The 18,691-nt window shown below is 41.5% G+C and overlaps 1 long non-coding RNA gene across 1 annotated transcript in view; it reads right to left on the reverse strand.

Annotated features, from left to right (window-relative positions):
• Positions 1-400: 400 nt before the first annotated feature.
• The window catches only part of LOC141276795 (uncharacterized), a 70,905-nt gene continuing 52,614 nt past the window's right edge, over positions 401-18,691 (reverse strand). The window contains exons 2-3 of the long non-coding RNA XR_012326906.1: positions 1,414-1,703; positions 401-726 (exon numbers count right to left, since the gene is read on the reverse strand). This is a non-coding gene — a long non-coding RNA (uncharacterized lncRNA). The remainder of the gene's footprint in view (positions 727-1,413; positions 1,704-18,691) is intronic.

Consider the following 18,691-nt stretch of genomic DNA (forward strand, 5'->3'; position numbering starts at 1 on the left):
TGGAATCTAAAATACGGCACAAGTGAACCCATCTACAAAACAGAAACAGACTCACAGACATAGAGATCAGACTTGTGGTTGCCAAGGAGGAGGGGGGAGGGAGAGGGATGGACTGGAAGTTTGGCTTGGTAGATGCAAACTATTACATTTAGAATGGATAAACAACAAGGTCTTACTGTATAGCACAGGGAACTATATCCAGTCTCCTGGGATAAACCATAATGGAAAAGAATATTTTAAAAGAGAATGTATATATGTGTATAACTGAGTCACTTTGCTGTATAGTAGAAATTAGCACAACATTGTAAATCAACTATTCTTCAATTAGAAAACAACAACAACTATTGTACATCCATACAGTGGATTTCTATTCAAGAATAAAAAGAACTACATACCTGCTCCAACACAGATGAACATCAGCACATTCTTCTAAGTGGAAGAAGTCAGGTGCAAAATTCCATTTATATGACATTTTTAAAGTGACACAATTACAAAGGCAGAGATTAGATCAGAGGTTGCCAAGGGCTACGAATCAAAGGAGAGGATAAAGGATTGACCACAAAGGTGCACATGGAAATATTTTGGGGGGATGGTAGTTACATAAGTGATTGTCCAACTTGTGTGATGGCCCATGAGTGATGTTGCACAAGCAGATGACAGGTTCCTCAGCGAAGGCAGAATCAGACTAATAGGCAGCTTCTGGAACTATGCTGTTAAGTACAATACCTGGTACAATAATTATTCATTGAATAAATTAATATACTTATCCTTCAAGAAAAAAAAGTGCTTGTCAAAACTTATGTAACCGTCCACCCAAAATTTTGATTTTTGCCTTTATCAATTTCACTTCAATAAACTTAACTTTGGGGGAAACAAAATAACATAAAATAAAAATAAAATAGGGATAACATATGCCTAAAAGTGGGTTTAGAGGATTAGAAATCATCTATTGAAAGCATTCATCCAAACTCCTGCTCAGCCAATGCCTGGTCCTCTCTGCTCTTCCTCACTCACAGAAGAAAACAGAGAAGTCAGCATAGTTACTCAACTGTAAAGCACGAAGTTTCAAGAAGCAGTTTAAGTAAAGTCAAAGGTTAGATTTCAATGGTGAAATAAAACACCAGTGTCAAGAAGAAAGGGCACTGAGGAGGGAGGCAGGGCTGTGGTATCAGCATAACTTCTGTACCAATACTAAAGCTGTTTAGCACTGGAGTCACCCGGCAAAGGCGAGACTAGGAGAGGAATCAAAGACAAGAGAAGTCATTTTTACAGTGCACATACGGTGCTTTAAGCTGGACGCTTTACCCACATTATCATACTAAACTACACCCCAGGAAGTAGGTCCGTTATTACCCCCACTGTGTGGACAGTGAAACTGAGGCACAGAGAGGCAGTGAGTAGGTTTCTTCTAACCTTTGTTTTCCCGTTGAGGTGGCAGATTACTGCATCCATCAGCTCCAGAGTTTATATCTCTTCCCCTCAAGAAAGCAACCAGCCTGGGGTAGGAACCACTTAGTCCCATTTCAGTTTTGGAGAGTGGGTCAGGTGCCAACCGTGGTCTAGACAACACAGATGAGGACAGGCAGGAGGAGAATGGGGTCCACCTGAATAAGCATAAGGGCTCTGGTGTATCCACGCAGATGGCCGGGGTGGGTGGGAACACTGCATCAGCAAGTCCAGGAGGCCCCGTTCACATTTTAATGCTGTTAAGAAAATGAGCCAAAAATTAGAGACAAAGCAATAGGATACCTGCATGTGCCCTCAATGTCACCCTTAGCCATTGTTTAACTGGCTCATCAAGTATTATTTAATCATCTAGGACAGGAGTTGGCAAAACTGTGAGCCTCGGCCACATGCGTTTGTAAATGAAGGCGTATTGGAACAGCCACGTCCATTTGTTTATGTATTAGCTCCGGTTTTTGTGTTACACTGTCAGAGTTCAAAAGAGATCATATGATCTCGAAAGCCAAAAATATTTCCTACCTGGCTCTTTAAAACATTTGCTGCATCCCTGACCTGGGAGAATGTGCCTGCATTTGAATTTGCTATTTACTAGTATTTGATTAGAGCCCAGATACTCTGAAGTTATATGTCCACTGACTGGTCAATTTCTGTGAGGTAGAAAACATAACCAGAAGTCTATAGCTTTATTGCTCTGTAAGACATTAAGCAGTTTTATAATCTATTAACAAATTCATTTCAGTATCCCTTTGACTGACTGACTCTATAAATTCCCTTCCTCTGATTCTCCTTTGAACCAGATTTGCCAGCCTAATGATCTCCTCATGAATTGATAAAGTGAATTTTTTTTTTTTTTGCAGTACGCGGGCCTCTCACTGTTGTGGCCTCTCCTGTTGCAGAGCACAGGCTCTGGACGCGCAGGCTCAGCGGCCATGGCTCACGGGCCCAGCCGCTCCACGGCATGTGGGATCTTCCCGGACCGGGGCACGAACCCGTGTCCCCTGCATCGGCAGGCGGACTCTCAACCACTGCGCCACCAGGGAAGCCCGTGAATAGATTTTTGATTCATGTTCATTCTATTTCATATGAGTCATGTTTTTACCTTTGGGAACATTATACTTTGACAACTCCAAGGGATGGCATGCAATACAACATGAATGGTGATAATTCTTAAAATAGGGATGGCAGTACTGGATAGCCAACCCTGTTGGTACCCACTACTATACTGTAGCTCATTTAATCCATGCAACAGTCCTATAAAGTATGTTAACTTACAAAATGGAGAAATTAAGGTAATAGCAAAAGCTACCTCATAGGGTGATTTTGGCGGTCAAAAAAGATAGTGCAAGTGTTTAGCAAAATACTTAGTGCCTAATACTTACTCATTAAATACTAGCTATGATTATTAGTATTAATGGTATTATCCTTTGTATGAGTTGTTTCTTTGGTTGAAAGTAACAGGTGTTTGACTCCTACCAGCTTTAGCAAATAACAAGAAGAAAATAATTGGAACAAACATCTTGAATGCACAGAATCAAAGGAAGGGCTAAGCAGCTGATCCGCAGGGCTCTCTTCTCTCCACAAGGACTGAGACTCTGAGAGACAAAGAGCCTGCCATGTCTAAAGATTCAAGTGACTTGGTTTGGTAGGACTGTAAACCCTGATCAGGTAGGGAGTTGGCCTCATTTCTTCTACCCTGTAAAGTGAAGCAAAGACTATAATGTCCTCGCCTTTGTGTCCCCGTGTTGCTCAGCACAGTACCTGCCCCGTGGTACATGCTCGATAAGAGTTTATGGAGCTAAATGACCAGCAGGTAGACAGGGATGATAAGCAGATACGACTGGCAAAAAATGTCGAGATCATCTACAGAAAGAGTAATATATCTGATCTGGTAAGTGCAGAGGGAGGCCAGGTTAGGGTGGAAGGGGGCTTAAGTGGTAGCCTAAGGCTACATTTCCTCTTCACAACTATACAATGAAATGAAGATAATATTCCCAGCCCCGTTTGAGCATGCAGAATTCACTTCTGTGTTCTCGCTTTGTCATCGGAATCCTCCTCTGCTTTTGGGAGGAGCTGGGAGATAAGACCTGCTCCCCTTAACCCCTCAGGGCACCAAGCCGGCCAGTTTTATTGCATTAGAGCTGTCTACGTCAACTGCACTGACAAGACATGCCAGGCGTTTGCACACATTCTGATCCTTCTAATCCCTTTAGCTCCATCACCTGGACATGTTATTTGAAATTGATTTTTAAATGTCTGAGTAATTGAGGTTTATGTGTAGTTGCCTCTCAGCCACAGAGGTAAGCTGAGGCTGTTTATATCCTCATTAAATGCTGATTAAAAGTGATTGCATTACTGGAGGCCCCAATTTATGCCATTCCTCAGGGCTCCCACGCGAGAGAACAGCTTCCATACTTGGCAGATGTGAGCGTCTGGAGAGCAGAAATAGTACAGTGTTGGGCTTTGCATCCCCTGAGTGTCTTTGGCAGATGACCAGCTCTAACAGGAGGCAGTCTTCCAGGCCGCCCATGGGTTCCATCTCTGGGACGTGTATAAACCATCAGGTTCTGGTGAAGGCAAAACACCCACTTTTTTCCCCAGAAACATGGGACTCTCACTGGAGTCAATCTTATGACCAAAGTTTTGAGGTAGGAAGTCTAATGGTCTTTTAACCTTAGGCAAGTCCTAGAGCCTCTCTTTCCCTCTTTCCTCTTTTTATTTTTTTCTGCCCAGTGTCCCACTCACCGTGTGTGTGTGTGTGTGTGTGTGTGTGTGTGTGTGTGTGTGTGTGTGTGACCCTGGGCTCGTTCTTTACCAAACAAATTGCCTTCAGATTTGGCACAGACCAGGGAACAAAAGAGACTAATAAGAAGGGTTGTGATCTTAAAAATATCCTCTGTCTTCCATGCTCTTGAGAGGAGCTTTGCCACCGCCCATTCCAGGAGAAACAGAGTTCTGGGGTTGGAAGTGATGTGGAGAGACAAGCTCTGATGCTGACGTCAGAAAGACCCGGGTTTGAATCATGGCTCAACCGTTAAAAGCTGCATAGTGACTGGCACAATCCTGAATGTCTCTTGGTTCATTCTCTTCATCTGTGAAATGGGGATAGCAAAGCCTACTTCATAGGCTGAGTGTGAAGACATAATGAAATAAGGTGTATAAGGGACTGGGCATAAAAAAAGAGTTCACTCAATGTGAGTTTGTTTTTCCCTGAAGGGATTGTAGAGGTCATCAGAATAATAATAATAGTACCCCCACCGCCTGGCCCTTGCAGATCTTTTTTTTCAAGTCTTTCATTCTCCACTATGGATCATGTCCTCTAAGTTGTATGAAAGAACGTTAACAAAATTCTGAAGAAAAAAGGCAGGCTGAAAAGGCAGGACTGAGATCTCCAACCTTCGTTAGAACATACACTACCTGCAGCAGCTCACTTTTTATCTATTTATATATTGAGACTCTATGTAATTTTTACATCGAAAAATTTACACTACTTTGAAAAGAAGAATTGACTACCGTTAGAAAATTCGTAGAGTCCACAAGGTAAAGTTAAAGCTCCCATTTCCCATCACACTGTAATGCCCTCTCACCACACCAGGTGGCAGAAGCTCCTTGGCATGTATGTGAGGAAATCTTACAACCTGTCTGGACTAGTGTATCACTAAAGCTTTTGCAACAGAGAAAGGAAGATGCACACAGGTCTCTAGGACTTAAAGTTCCTCTCTTTCTTTTAAGCCAGACCTAAAGCAGCAGAGGTCTCATGGCGTTTGGGCTTTTCAAAGTTGTCCCTAAAACACCTGTTAGTCTCTATTCCAGCACTTTGCACAGAGCTAGGCATTTGGTAGGAATTCAGCTTGTGTTAGTCAACAGAAGAGTCTCCATTCCAAGTAGATCAGACCTCTCTGTCCTCGTGGCCTGTGCTGCTCTGTCCTGAAAGACCCAGCAAGTGTATGTTTTGCACTGAATGTATGCCAACAGAACTAAGTAAGGAGAAGCTGCCAGAGGCGGGAGGTAGCAGGGAGGACCTCACAGAGGGGGCGAGAGTGAAATGGGCCCTGCCAGAGGGTTAGGACCTGGAAGGGCAGAGAGAAGGCAAACGATTCTTGGTAGGATGCAGAGTCAGAGCAAAAGCGAGAAGCAGGACTGAGCAGAGTCTGTGAGTAAGAAAAAGATGACTAGGCTTTGAGTACATGGGATTCAAGAGAAATGGAAACATGTGGCTCCCTGGATGACGCTACAAAATGTTGGGTCCCTGTCCTCAATTTTGATCAGAGACTTCACAGTTAACATTAAGCAGTGCAAATAGAATCTCTCCCGTTTTTTTTTTTTTTTTTTTTATGCGGTACGCGGGCCTCTCACTGCTGTGGCCCCTCCCGTTGCGGGGCACAGGCTCTGGACGCACAGGCTCAGCGGCCATGGCTCACGGTCCCAGCCGCTCCGCGGCATGTGGGATCCTCCCGGACCCGGGCACGAACCCGTGTCCCCTGCATCGGCAGGCGGACTCTCAACCACTGCGCCACCAGGGAAGCCCTCTCCCGGTATTTAACCAGAATCTGTGCCACTTCCGCAACTGAAATGAGTTAAGTAGGGGCAAAAGGTTAGTCCAGTAAATTTACTGGATCTTTTTATGCAGACACTTGAAAAAAAGTGGGCTCATTTAACCCAAAGAGCAACCCTATTTACACATTTATTATTCATTCAACAAAAATGTATTCAGCGTTAAATTGTTCTGGGCTCCGGGCATACAGCAGTATATAAAACACCCCAAGTCCCCGTCCTTGTGGAGCTTATATTTACAGGGGAGAAAAGAACAATAAATAAATAACATGTGGTAGCATTAAGAAATATGATGTCGGCGTGCTTATCCTTCCCTTGGAGAGAGGAGACTGAGGCACAGAGCGCTTACACAAAACGTCCAGGGTCACCACCCCCGTCCACCTGGGCCCACAGCACGCCCAGACATAGATGTCTTTCAATTCTGTCTTTTTAACCACATGGCTGTTCTTCTTATCCTCTGCACATGACTGGAAAATTTCTAGCCTTTTCCCTTGAAATGCTTTCATCCTTTAAGCCAAAGGAACTAGCCAACATCCACCTAACGCCTTCGAGAAACAGGTCAGGCCCGTGCCTGCCTCCAGGATGATTTTGAGTCTACAGAGCTAACTTCTTTCGGGAGCCCTGAACACTACTTCATTTTCCCTCTTTAGATCAGATCACATCATCGCTTTTAACCCATCTCAGCTCAGCTCGAGGTATTCATTTACAGGTTGCCCTGATTTCACAGTTTTTCTGGTTCAGTCACTTATCTGAGCCTTTGTGTGTTCTGCCCCTCGCCCACTTCTTAAAGGAACATGCTCATAGATCAAAGCAGACGTAAACACTTTAGAGTTGGAATCTATACAACTAGGGACAAAGGGTTCCCCCCTGCAGGCTCTGTCCTGGGAGTCAGCTTCCCAGTCCAGCATCTTTAATGAGGGTTCAATCTGAGACCAAGGCAGGATTTCCTATGAAAGTGAAAAGCCTCCAACCCCAGAACAGAGCAAGTGGTATATGATGTTTCTCAAAATGCTTTCAAATTACTTACGTATTATTTACATATGCATCTCTCTCTTTCTCTCAACATAAACAAATGTCACTGAGAGAAAACAATTTGGGGTCAGCCAGATGGTAAGTACGATGGGAGTGTGTGGGATCCTATGTCCGCTGGGGAACAAGAGAAGGTTTGCGTTCCCCCTCAGTTGTAATTTTCCTTTGTTCATGGAAGCATGGCAGGCACATTAAAGGGGTCCCCTTCCAGAAGAGAAATCTTTAAAAGAAACAAGAGAGAAAAATCCTCCCTTCTCTTTAGCATTCTTTTTTATGGAAAAAAAACCATGCTGAGACACGCAATATTTTTAGAGAACAAACCTTGTGTTAGACCTAACATAGAACATTCAAAAATCTTGTCTCTGTCTACAAAGACTGGTCTCCTAGCAGACCTGCGAATTCTATAGAAAATATCAAGGAAGAGAGTCGAGTACCGAAACTGAAAGCAAAGAGAATGTCCACAGCATCTCCCAGCTACTGTACACACCTGTCTTCGCGTAACTGTAAGCGGTCCCAAAGAGGACACAGACCCATCGAGAGCCACCCCATCGAGCCCCACCCAGGCACAGCCTCAGAGCCACCAAAGTGGCCAACCCTGTCCCCTTCAATGGTCTCAACTGCAGAGGGACTTGAGGGAATAAAAGCTCAGCTCCTCCTTCCAACCTTTAAAGCTTCCAAGGTTGAAATCCTACCTCCCTTCCTCCTTTCTGGACTTTCCCTTCCTGAAATGCACCCTCAGTCTGTCCTGTAACTCAGGCTTTAACCACCCCCAAGGATATCACTGTCTTGCAGATTCTTTGTATATTTTCCTACCTCTGTACTCCTCCCATTATTCCCACTCCTGAAGTATCTTCCCTCTTCAACTGTCCCCCCTTTCCACCTATCAAGTTCACATTGCATTCACCATGATCCAGCATTCAAACCTGCCAGAACTTTCAATGAAATCTCTTATTCTACCCTGTCTGACTCTATAGTGAGGTGCCGTTGCAGCATTTAGCAAATTCTGCTCTCTGTGACTCTGTCTCCACAGTGTGAACTCGCAAAGGACAGGCACATTTCTTACACAGCTTGGCATCTCTCATAGTATCTAGCACATTTCTCACTACATGAAAACCTAAAAGATATTGGCTTAACTGAATTCGGAGGTCAAGGACAAGCTCAGAAGGAGAGCTGTATTTATGACAGTAATATTATTGACCCAAATGTCCATCAGTGGAAGAATGGATGAATAAACATCCTATAACCACTCAATGAAATATAATACAGCAGTGAAAAGACGTACAGTGGCAAGCAGTAATCTGGATGGATCATAGGAATGTAATATTAATAAAAAGAAGGCCCCAGATTACAATGTGACACACTTTATATAAACTTAAAAACAAACTAAATAAAATACGTGCTTTTATGCGTGCATAAGGATTTAACAGGACCACATAGAAAGGAAAGCAAAAGAAAGATGAACATAAAATTTGGACTGGAGTTGGCCTGGCATGGACCAATGATGAGAGTGTGTTGTGAGTTCCAATGAATCCAATGCACCTGAGATCTGTTTAAACAGCAACAACGAAAGAAAGATAAACTCTTGGCACTTAGCCACCCATGACCCTTTGGAAAAGAGACTTTCCTATCCACCTGTGGAACATCTTCTTATTTTGTTATCAGGAGAAAGAGGAAGAAGAGGTGTGGTTTTGCTCAGATTTTCTTCCAAAATGATCTTGACTAATCCTCACTTGGCACACACGGAACATCCCTCCATCTACTTCAGATTCTTGCACATTCTTAAGACACATGTGGGCACAAGATTCTCAATAAGAGCAAAGAAATTGAGTCACACAGGACTACACTCATGCATTTTTCATTCAACAAATATTTATGTATCAGGCACAGAGCTACACACTGCAAGAGAATGGGCTTCAGAATCGGTATGAACCCTCTCCTCCTAGAACTTAGAGACTAACGGAGAAGACAGGTGATGCACACAGAAACGCATGAATGGACGACATAATCGCAGGCTGAAGAGTTCAGTGAAGAAGAAGGGGACCAAGAGAGAACAACAAGAGAAGAAGGGGACCAAGAGAGAACAAGGGGACCAAGAGAGAACAACAAGAGCTTTGTCTTTTTTGTTGTTTGAAACAGTGTTTTTAAGAAAGGATAAAGAGAAAGTGATGCTGCTGGGGTGGCCTGCAGCTGAGCATCTGTGCCCCTGCCTGAACACACACATCTGTCAGTGTAAAGCATTGAAGCATCATGATGGGCTTATGAAGTTCTCTCACCACTCTTGCCAATGTGGCTAATGTTCCTGATCTCCAACATTCAGATTCCTGCTCAGTGTAGCTGGGGAGGAGAAAGGTAGGATACCAGGACACAAGGGTAGGTCAGAGTAATGAACCTGGATTTATTATGCTTTTTTTTTTTTTTTTTTTGTGGTACACGGGCCTCTCACTGTTGTGGCCTCTCCCGCTGCGGAGCACAGGCTCCAGACGCGCAGGCTCAGCAGCCATGGCTCACGGGCCCAGCCGCTCCGCGGCATGTGGGATCCTCCCGGACCGGGGCACGAACCCATGTCCCCTGCATCGGCAGGCGGACTCTCAACCACTGCGCCACCAGGGAAGCCCCTGGATTTATTATGGATTTGATGGAGGAGCCATTTGGTGGGTGGGGGGGCGGCTTAAGCAAGAAAGTGACCTGTTCTCATTTATATTCTTAAAATTTTTACCCTGGCTGTTGTAGGAAAGATGAAGTGACTAGGGGAAGAGGTAGAAGCAGGAAATCCAGTTGGGAGTGCAGAAATAAATCTGGAGAAGAAACGCAGTGCCAGCAGCTAGGATGGTATCTGTGGTGATGGAAAAAAGAGGGCAGGATTGGGGTATGCTTTGGAGATAGAGTCAATAAATCTTACTAAGGGATGGAAAGTGAGAGTTAAGGGAAAAAAGAGAAACCAAAGATGATTCCTAAATTTGGGGCTTAAGAAATTGGATATTTTATGGTAGTATTTACTGAAATTTGAAAGAACTGGGTAAAAGGAGGATTTGGGGGGAGAGGACACTGAAAAGTTGTATTCTGCTTTTGGTAAGTTAAATTTTGAGATATTCATTAAACATTTAAATGTAAATTCAGGTAGGAGGGTGAAATTTTAACTCAGGAATTTTGAAGAAATCAGGGCTAAAAGACATAGATTTGGGAGTTAACTCTATAGATGTTATATTTAAAGCCACGGGCTGGAGATTAGCTAAGCGCAGAGGGCAAAAGAAAAGAAGAGACCCAGGATGAAGCTCTAAATACTGACCACTCCAGTATTTAGAGGTCAGTCATAGCAGAAGTCAGAAAAGAGACTGAGGAAGAGCTATGCCTGAAATGAGAGGAAATATAGGACAGTATGGATCCCAGAAACCAAGAGAAGAGAGGGTTTCAGGAAGTAGAGATGGTCAGCTGTCAAATGATGCTGAGACATCAGGTGAGGAAAGCGACATGCCTATTGGTTGTGTTAACATGTACCTCATGGAGCTGTCTTCTTGGAATGTGGGAGCAGGAAACCCAATGAGGGAGTTCAACAGAAAAGAGCAGATGAGGGAGTAGAGTTCTCTTAGGAATTACACTACATGGGGCATTTTACAAGACAACCAATCTATATCATTAACAAGTGCATGGTATAGAGAAAATATATATATATGTTCTAGACTGAACTCTATTTAAGACTGAATTCTATTTAAAAGATAAAAATCAAATGCAATGTAGGAACCTTGTTTGGATTGTTATTCAACTAAACCAACAGAACAAGATATTTTGGGAATAATTGAGGAAATACACATCTAAAGTGGGTATTAGTTGATAGTAAGGAATTTTTGTTAATTGTGTTAGGTATGATCATGTAATCATGGTTATGTAAGAAAATGCACTTAAGAGATGCACTGAAATATCTACAAATGAAATGTCATAAGGTCTGATACTTGCTTTAGAGTGTCAAAGCAAAAACTAATGAAGGAAATATGACCAAAAGCTAATAATTCTTAAATCTGTATGGAGAGTACATAGGGGTTCATTTTATAGTTCTACTTTTATTTATATTTGAAATTTTTCATAATACAAGGTACAAAACAGTTGTACTGTGAAGGAAAACAAAGAACTAGGACAGTAGCTAGAGGAGAACGTAGGTGGAGGAAGTTTTAGATTTTTTTAAATGACTTTTGTTTTTTAAGAGCAGTTTTTGGCTCACAATAAAATGGAGAGGAAGATACAGAGATTTTCCAAATACCCCTGCCCCTCACACACACAGCCTCCCCCATTATCAACATCCCCCACCAGGTCCCTTAGTTATGACTGATAAACATACAACGACACATCATAATTGCCCAAAGTCTGTAGTTTACCTTTGACGGTGTACGTTCTATAGGTTTGGACAAGTATAGAATGACACGTCCATCACTATATCATACAGAATATTTTCACTGCCCTAAAAGTCCTATGTGCTCTGCCTATCGGTCCTTCTCCCCCCACTGCCCCTGCCCAACCTGTGGCAACCACGGATCTTTTTACTGCCTCCATAGTTCTGCTTTTTCAGAGTGTCATATAGTTGGAATCATATTGTATGCAGCCTTTTCAGGTTGGCTTCTTTCACTGAGTAATATGTATTGAAGATCCCTCCATACCTTTTCATGGTTTGATAAGCTCATTTCTTTTTAGTGCTAAAAACATTTCATTGAATGGATGCCCAATTTATCCATTCACCTACCGTCGGACATTTTGGTTACTTCCACTCTTTGTCAATTATGAATAAAGCTACTATAAACATCCATGTGCAGGTTTTTTGTGTGGACATACATTTTCAACCTTTCTGGGTAAGGAGCACAGTTGCTGGATCATATGGTAAAAGTGTGTTTAGTTTTCTAAGAAACCACAAACGATCTAAAGAGGCTGGACTATTTTGCCTTTCCACCAGCAATGAATAAGAGTTCGTGCTGATCCACACCCTTGTCAGCATTCGGTGTGTCAATATTTGGATTTGGGCCATTCTAAGAGGTATGTAGTGATATCTCATTGTTGTTTCTTTTCTTGTCTTGTTTTGTCTAATTGCATTAGCAAGGACTTCCAGTATGATTTAGGGGACAAGCTTGCCTTGTACAACATCTTAGTGGGAAATCTTCAAGTTCCTCGCCATTAAGTATGGTGTTAGCTGTAGGGTTTTTGTAGATAATCTTTATCAAGTTGAAGAAGTTCATTTCTATTCCTAATTTACTGCAAGTCTTTTTTTAATATTTTAATTTTATTAGCGTATAGTTGATCTGAAAGTTTTTATCATGAATCAGTGTTGGATTTTGTCAAATGCTTTTTCTGCACCTATTGATATGATCCTGTGATTCGTTGTCTTTAGCCTGTTGATATGACTGGATACATTACCTGACTCTTGAAAAGTTGAAACAGCCTTGTATACCTGGGATAAATTCCACTTGGTCATGGTGTATATTTCTTTTTACACAATGTTGGATGTGATTTGCTAATATTTTGTTGAGGATTTTTGCATCTATGCTCTTGAGAGATATTAGTCTGTAGTTTTCTTTTTTGTAATGTCTTTTTCCAGTTTTGATATTAGGGTAATGTTGGCCTCCTACAATGAGTTAGGAAGTGTTCCCCGCCCTCCTATCTTCTGAAAGAGAGTGTAGAGAATTGATATAATTCCTTCCTTTAATATTTGGTAGAGGTCACCAGGAAACCCATCTGGGACTTTGAGGGAAGTTTTTAAACTGTTCTTTAAAGAAGAAACACTAGACCATTTCCATGATGACTATGATCCAAGAGAGAGAAGCTGATGATATAGGAAAGACAGGGAACCATTACAGTCCCAAGTGCCTAAGGAGACCAGAGTGGGGTCAAATCAAGCTGAAGAGCCAAAGTTGGCCTCTGAATCCTGAGAACAGAAAAGAGAGTGTAAGTACAGAAGCAAGTGAAGCAGTGGATTTGGTAGTGGAAAAGAAGATGCAGTTCCCTCAGGTGGAGGGAACGTTCACAGTGATCCAAGAAGTGAGGTCACCAGCCAAGGAACAGTCCATGGTAGCAATGGAAGGTGAGAGGAGAAAGGAGCACGTATGACATAGATAATTTGCAAACAGGAAAGTGCAGTTAGATTGCCAAGTGGTGTTAAGGATTCATTAGAGAGGTTGGGTCATGAACTGCAGTTGAATAGAGTCAGCACTCTTGGTTTCCACCAGCAATCCAGCTTGTTCAAGTGAAGTCATAAAGTAAGTTGGTAGTTGGTTCTAACCAGCTTGGGACTTTGCTACATATGTACATATATATTAGGAATAATAGAATGAGGGAATTAAGATTTTTGGAAACAACCAATTATAAAGATGGACAATGGGATTTACACTATTTAAGGAGGAAAGTACCATGCAGGAGGGAGGTTACGGGGAGTGAGAAGTATCCGTGAGCTCCATGGATTGGAGAGTTTGATGTGGCCTCCACGTTTATTGAGCAAATGCCACATGCCTGGCACTGTTGGAAGCATTCTGCATGGATTAACGTACTGAATCATTACAGTAACCCTGAGAGGTAGTTATTATTGTTTACTATTAAAAGTGAGTAAAGTGAAGGAAAGAAAGGTTAAGGAACATGTATACACACCCACTGCTGTTCAGTGCTGGAATCTGAAGCCTAACAGACCAGGTCCAAAGCCCACACGGTACCACTAATAACACAGCCTCATTTACAATTTCTGGAGTCAGTGTTATGAAGTAGGCAAGCTGGAAGGCTAGGAGGTGATGGTCAGAGAATGACATGCTTGAAATAGGGAGTTAAGGAGTTTAAACATGAGAAAATGAGGCAGAGTAGAAAAAAAGACCACTAGAGATTTGAAGGTTAAGAAAATAAGAGGGACTTTTCTGGTGACGCAGTGGTTCAGAATCCGCCTGCCAATGCAGGGGACACAGGTTCGATCCCTCGTCCGGGAAGATCCCACATGCCATGGAGCAACTAAGCCCATGTATGCCACAACTACTGAGCCTGGGCTCTAGAGCCCGTGAGCCACAACCACTGAAGCCCACGCGCCTAGAGCCCGTGCTCCACAACAAGAGAAGCCTCCGCAATGAGAAGCCCGTGCACCGCAACGAAGAGTAGCCCCCACTCGCCGCAACTAGAGAAAGCCCGTGCGCAGCAACGAAGACCCAACACAGCCAAAGATTTAAAAAAAAAGAAAAGGAAAGAAACTAAAGAGCCCAGGTATTAGGTGAAGGATGATCACAGATATTGGGGCCTTCAGGAAGGGTGACAAGAAGGAAGGGAACAGATTTCTCTACTGCAGGACTTCTGAAAGAGAGCCTTATGTGCCAACTTATTTTATGACAGGCCAAAAAAGAAAAGTTTGGAGCTTGTTTCTCATATTTATTCACCATGATATCCTTTCTCTCAAAACACATACTAATATATTCATAGGAACTGGATCCAAGAAACAATGCAGAGAAACAAGCTCCAGGGCAAAGCCCAGATCATATCCCCACACACCTAACGCTTATCCCCCTGAAAATTAACCAAGAAACAGCTATGAAAATATTCATACCCCACTGAGGGGCAAACAGGTGCCTCTGAAGAATTATTCATTACAAGACTCTGACATTTTTTATCTTCCTTCAACTGAGCAACCTCTCTGTCCACACTGAGCTTTAGTCCAAATGGTCAAATGAACTGCAGTGCTGATTGCCAGAAACATGTCAGCTGCGAGCCATTCTTCCAAAGCAATCCTGGCCTGCTTTCCAGGCTTCAGAGTTTGAGATGAGGCAAATAATCTGCAAAGTCAGCATCTGACCTTCTCCCTCACCAAAGCCAACCTGAATACTTGCTTTTTGAGATTCGCTCAGCAACAGCCATTTACAACTATAGAACTCTGTGCTGCCCTGAACTTGGAGACCTGAGCAAATATTTCAAATAATAAACAAAAAGCAACCCGCTTTTCCCTCCCATTTCCTCTCTTAACGGAAACCTTTTAAACTGAGCTTTTTATTGGTTGTTAACTGTCATTTGCCATTGTCTGTTCCCAAGATGATGGATCCGTCACTAAATCCACTTCTCCCTAAGCCTTGGTGGGAATTGAATTGACATTCAAGTGCAAACAGCCCAGCCACTGACCACAGGACAATTCCAGCCACCATGATTAATTTCAATCATTTGGAAACAAAAGGTGAGTGGTAAAATTAAAGTCGGTGAACGAAGAGGATAATATAGACATTATCAGGAGTCAATAACTCCCTCAAGCCACTCCCAACCTGCCCCCCCCCCCCCCGTTACATATCACTTCACCAACTAGAACACATTTTGCCTCCATAGTTTCTTGTGGTATCAAATTAGCTTACGAGGGCCATTTTTCATATTGCTGTGGGCTATATTACAATCACAGTATAACTCTATGCTATGACTACATTTTTATTGGAATTTCTAGAATACAATTATCTCTCCTTTCTGTTTCCACCAAAGAGAAGCCATAGAAAACATCTAATAAAAAGTATTAAACTGCATTTCACAGCACTGGGTCAACATAAATGCTTATCAATAATTTCTAGCAAATAAACACAGTGCCACTGGGTTCTTCACAGTATTTTGTTTTTCTAACTGCGAATCACTGTAAATCTGTCTATCTATTATTTTGTTAACAGTCATTGACAGTGTGTTGGGAAAACTACACTGAACATAGAATTCAGCTCAATGATCTCAATGAATTCTGGTGTCAATATAGGATGGACTTAGAAGTGTCAAAAAGCTTTGTGGAAAGAAAGTCCGCTTATATTCCTCCACAGGGAACTTTCTAAATCAGCTTTTTAAAATCAACATTACTGAGATGCAATTTACAACAATAAAAAGCCTATATTCGAAATATACAATTCGGTGAGCTTTGACAAATATATAAATCTATGCAACCACAAGCAAAATCAGAATACAAAATATCTCCACATCATCTCGGAAAACCTCCTGGTGTCCTTTTCCGGTCAATGCCTACTACCGCCATAGGCAACTGCTATTCTAAATTGTCTCCATTGAATGTTTAGCCTGTTGTTTTGCCTGTCACTCATTTTATATAAATGAAGCAATATAATATGTCCTGTCTTATGTCATGATTCATCATACTTTTGAACTTTATTTTGTTGTTTAGCTTTTACATTTAAGTCCATGTGCCTTTTTTTTCTTTTTTTAAGATTTTTTTTTGATGTGGACCATTTTTAAAGTCTTTACTGAATTTGTTACAATATTGCTTCTGTTTTATGTTTTGGTTTTTTGGCCTCTAGGCATGTGGGATCTTAGCTCCCCAACCAGGGATCGAACCCACACCCCCTGCATTGGAAGATGAAGTCTTAACTACTGGACCGCCAGGGAAGTCCCCATGTTCCATTCTGAATGAATCTTTTTATATGGTGTGAGGGCATGTTTGAGGTTCATTTTCTTCCCATAGGAATAAAAAGTTTTCTTTCTGTGTAAGAATGATGTTAGCGCTTTTGTTGAAAATCAACTAACCATATGTTTGGATCTATTTCTAGAATATCCGTTATGTTCCACTGATCTGTGTATTTTGTTTGTTTGTTTGTAGATCGTTGCAATAATGATTTTATTGACTCTCATAATACAAACCATGCTTTTATATTTTGTTCTGTTTTTAAAGTACTAAAATCATAACGGAATTTTTTTCCTTCTTCCCTATCCATTGGTCACTCCTAACTGGTCTTTGCTTCTTCCCAACCCAAAAAGAGCAATCTTACATTCCAAAGATTTAATGTATGGAATGCAAAGCCTACATTGTCAGAATTCACAAATTCTAAATTTGTTCATGATTTATATTAGAGAAAGGAACTAATTTTCTAGATTTCTACATGTATCTCATGAGCTGTTTACCTATTCTTTTTTTATTTTTACTAATTACTTTTTTTTTTTTTTTTACTAAATGTGTGTTTACCCAGTATTACACTGCCTTGATTACTGTAGATCTGCAGTGAGTCTTAAAGTCAGATAACGTAGGCACTCCAATTCCTTCTTCCTTCTCAAGGTCATCTTAGCTATTCTAGCTCTTTTGCATTGCTATATATATTTTGGAATTATCTTGTCAATTAAAAAAAAAGGCTGGTAGAATTATGATTGTGATTTTGTTGAATCTACACAACAATATGTAGAGAATTGACAATACTGTATTGTCTAATCCGTGAGTATATTTCTCTATTTATTTTACTCTTAATTTCTCTCAGCAATGTATTGCATTCTTTAGAGTTTTTGTACATACTTGGATATTTTTATGGTACAATTTTTAATTGTTTAAAATTTTATTTTAAATTGTTTATTGTGAATATATAGAAATACAGTTGATTTTTTTATTATGACTGTGTCCTGTGACGTCATTAAATTCATTCATTCATTCATTCATTCGCATAGCCATTTTTTAAGATTATTCAGGAAGATGATGGAATGACAGCCTGAAGAATATCTTTCAGGTCTGGTGATGACTAATTTTCTCAGCTTTTATTTTTATGAAAATATCTATATTTCACCCTTGTTTATGAAGGGTTTTTTCCTCTGTATATAGAATATGTGATGTCAGGTTTTTTCTTTCAGCCTTTAAAAAATGTCATTCCTTTATCTTCCTACTTCTCTTGTTTCTAATAAGGTCAGCTTTCACTCTTACCATTCTCTTGCATGTATCTTGCTTTGTCTGCTTTCAAGATGTTCTGTTTCTTTATTTTTTAATTTCTGTTTGAGTCTGAGTGCCTAAGTGTGACTTTCTCTGTATTCTTCTTGTTGTGGGTCCCCCAAGCATCATGGATCTGTAAGCCAATGTTTTTCAACAAATATAGGAAATCTTTGGCCACTACTCTTCAAAGTTTCTTTGCTGCTGAGACTCTAATTACGTTTCATAAAATGTCCAATATTATTCCAAAAGTTCCTAATGTGCTACTAATTTTGTTTTAGTCTTTTATTTTAGATTCAGTTAAGGCAGATCTAGAGTGAGCCTTATTTTAAAATATGGCCCTTTTTTTTTTTAATTTTATTTTTGGCTGCAATGGGTCTTTGTTGCTGCACGCAGGCTTTCTCTAGTTGCGGCGAGCTGGGGCTACTCTTCATTGCAGTGCGCGGGCTTCTCATTGCGGTGGCTTCTCTTGTTGCAAAGCACAGGCTTCAGTAGTTGCAGCACACAGGCTCAGTAATTGTGGCTCACGGGCTCTAGAGCACAGGCTCAGTAGTTGTGGCGCACAGGCTTAGCTGCTCTGCAGCATGTGGTATCTTCCCGGACCAGGGCTCAAACCCGTGTCCCCTGCATTGGCAGGTGGATTCTTAACCACTGAGCCACCAGGGAAGTCCCAGCCATTACTTTTAAGGTAAGACTTTCCTGATGTCTTAACTGGATGCTGGAGTGTTAACGAGGTTTCTCCATTCTAACTGGGCTGAACCTCCAATGTTTCTCAGCACTGGCTGATAACTAGAATCTCCGGTCTCTTCTCAATGCCATTAACAGACACTTTTACATATGCCTCCATGTAATCTCACTCTGCACGCATGCAGCCTAGTCTTCAACCAAGGATTCACAAGGAGCCCCTGTGCAAACAAATTTTTACCACCACCACCCCCAATGTGCAGCTTTCTCCTCTATGACATCTTACCCTATAGAATACAGCTTTTTAGCTGC

The sequence above is a fragment of the Tursiops truncatus genome, chromosome 16 (assembly GCF_011762595.2).
Source record: "Tursiops truncatus isolate mTurTru1 chromosome 16, mTurTru1.mat.Y, whole genome shotgun sequence".
Classification (NCBI taxonomy): domain Eukaryota; kingdom Metazoa; phylum Chordata; class Mammalia; order Artiodactyla; family Delphinidae; genus Tursiops; species Tursiops truncatus.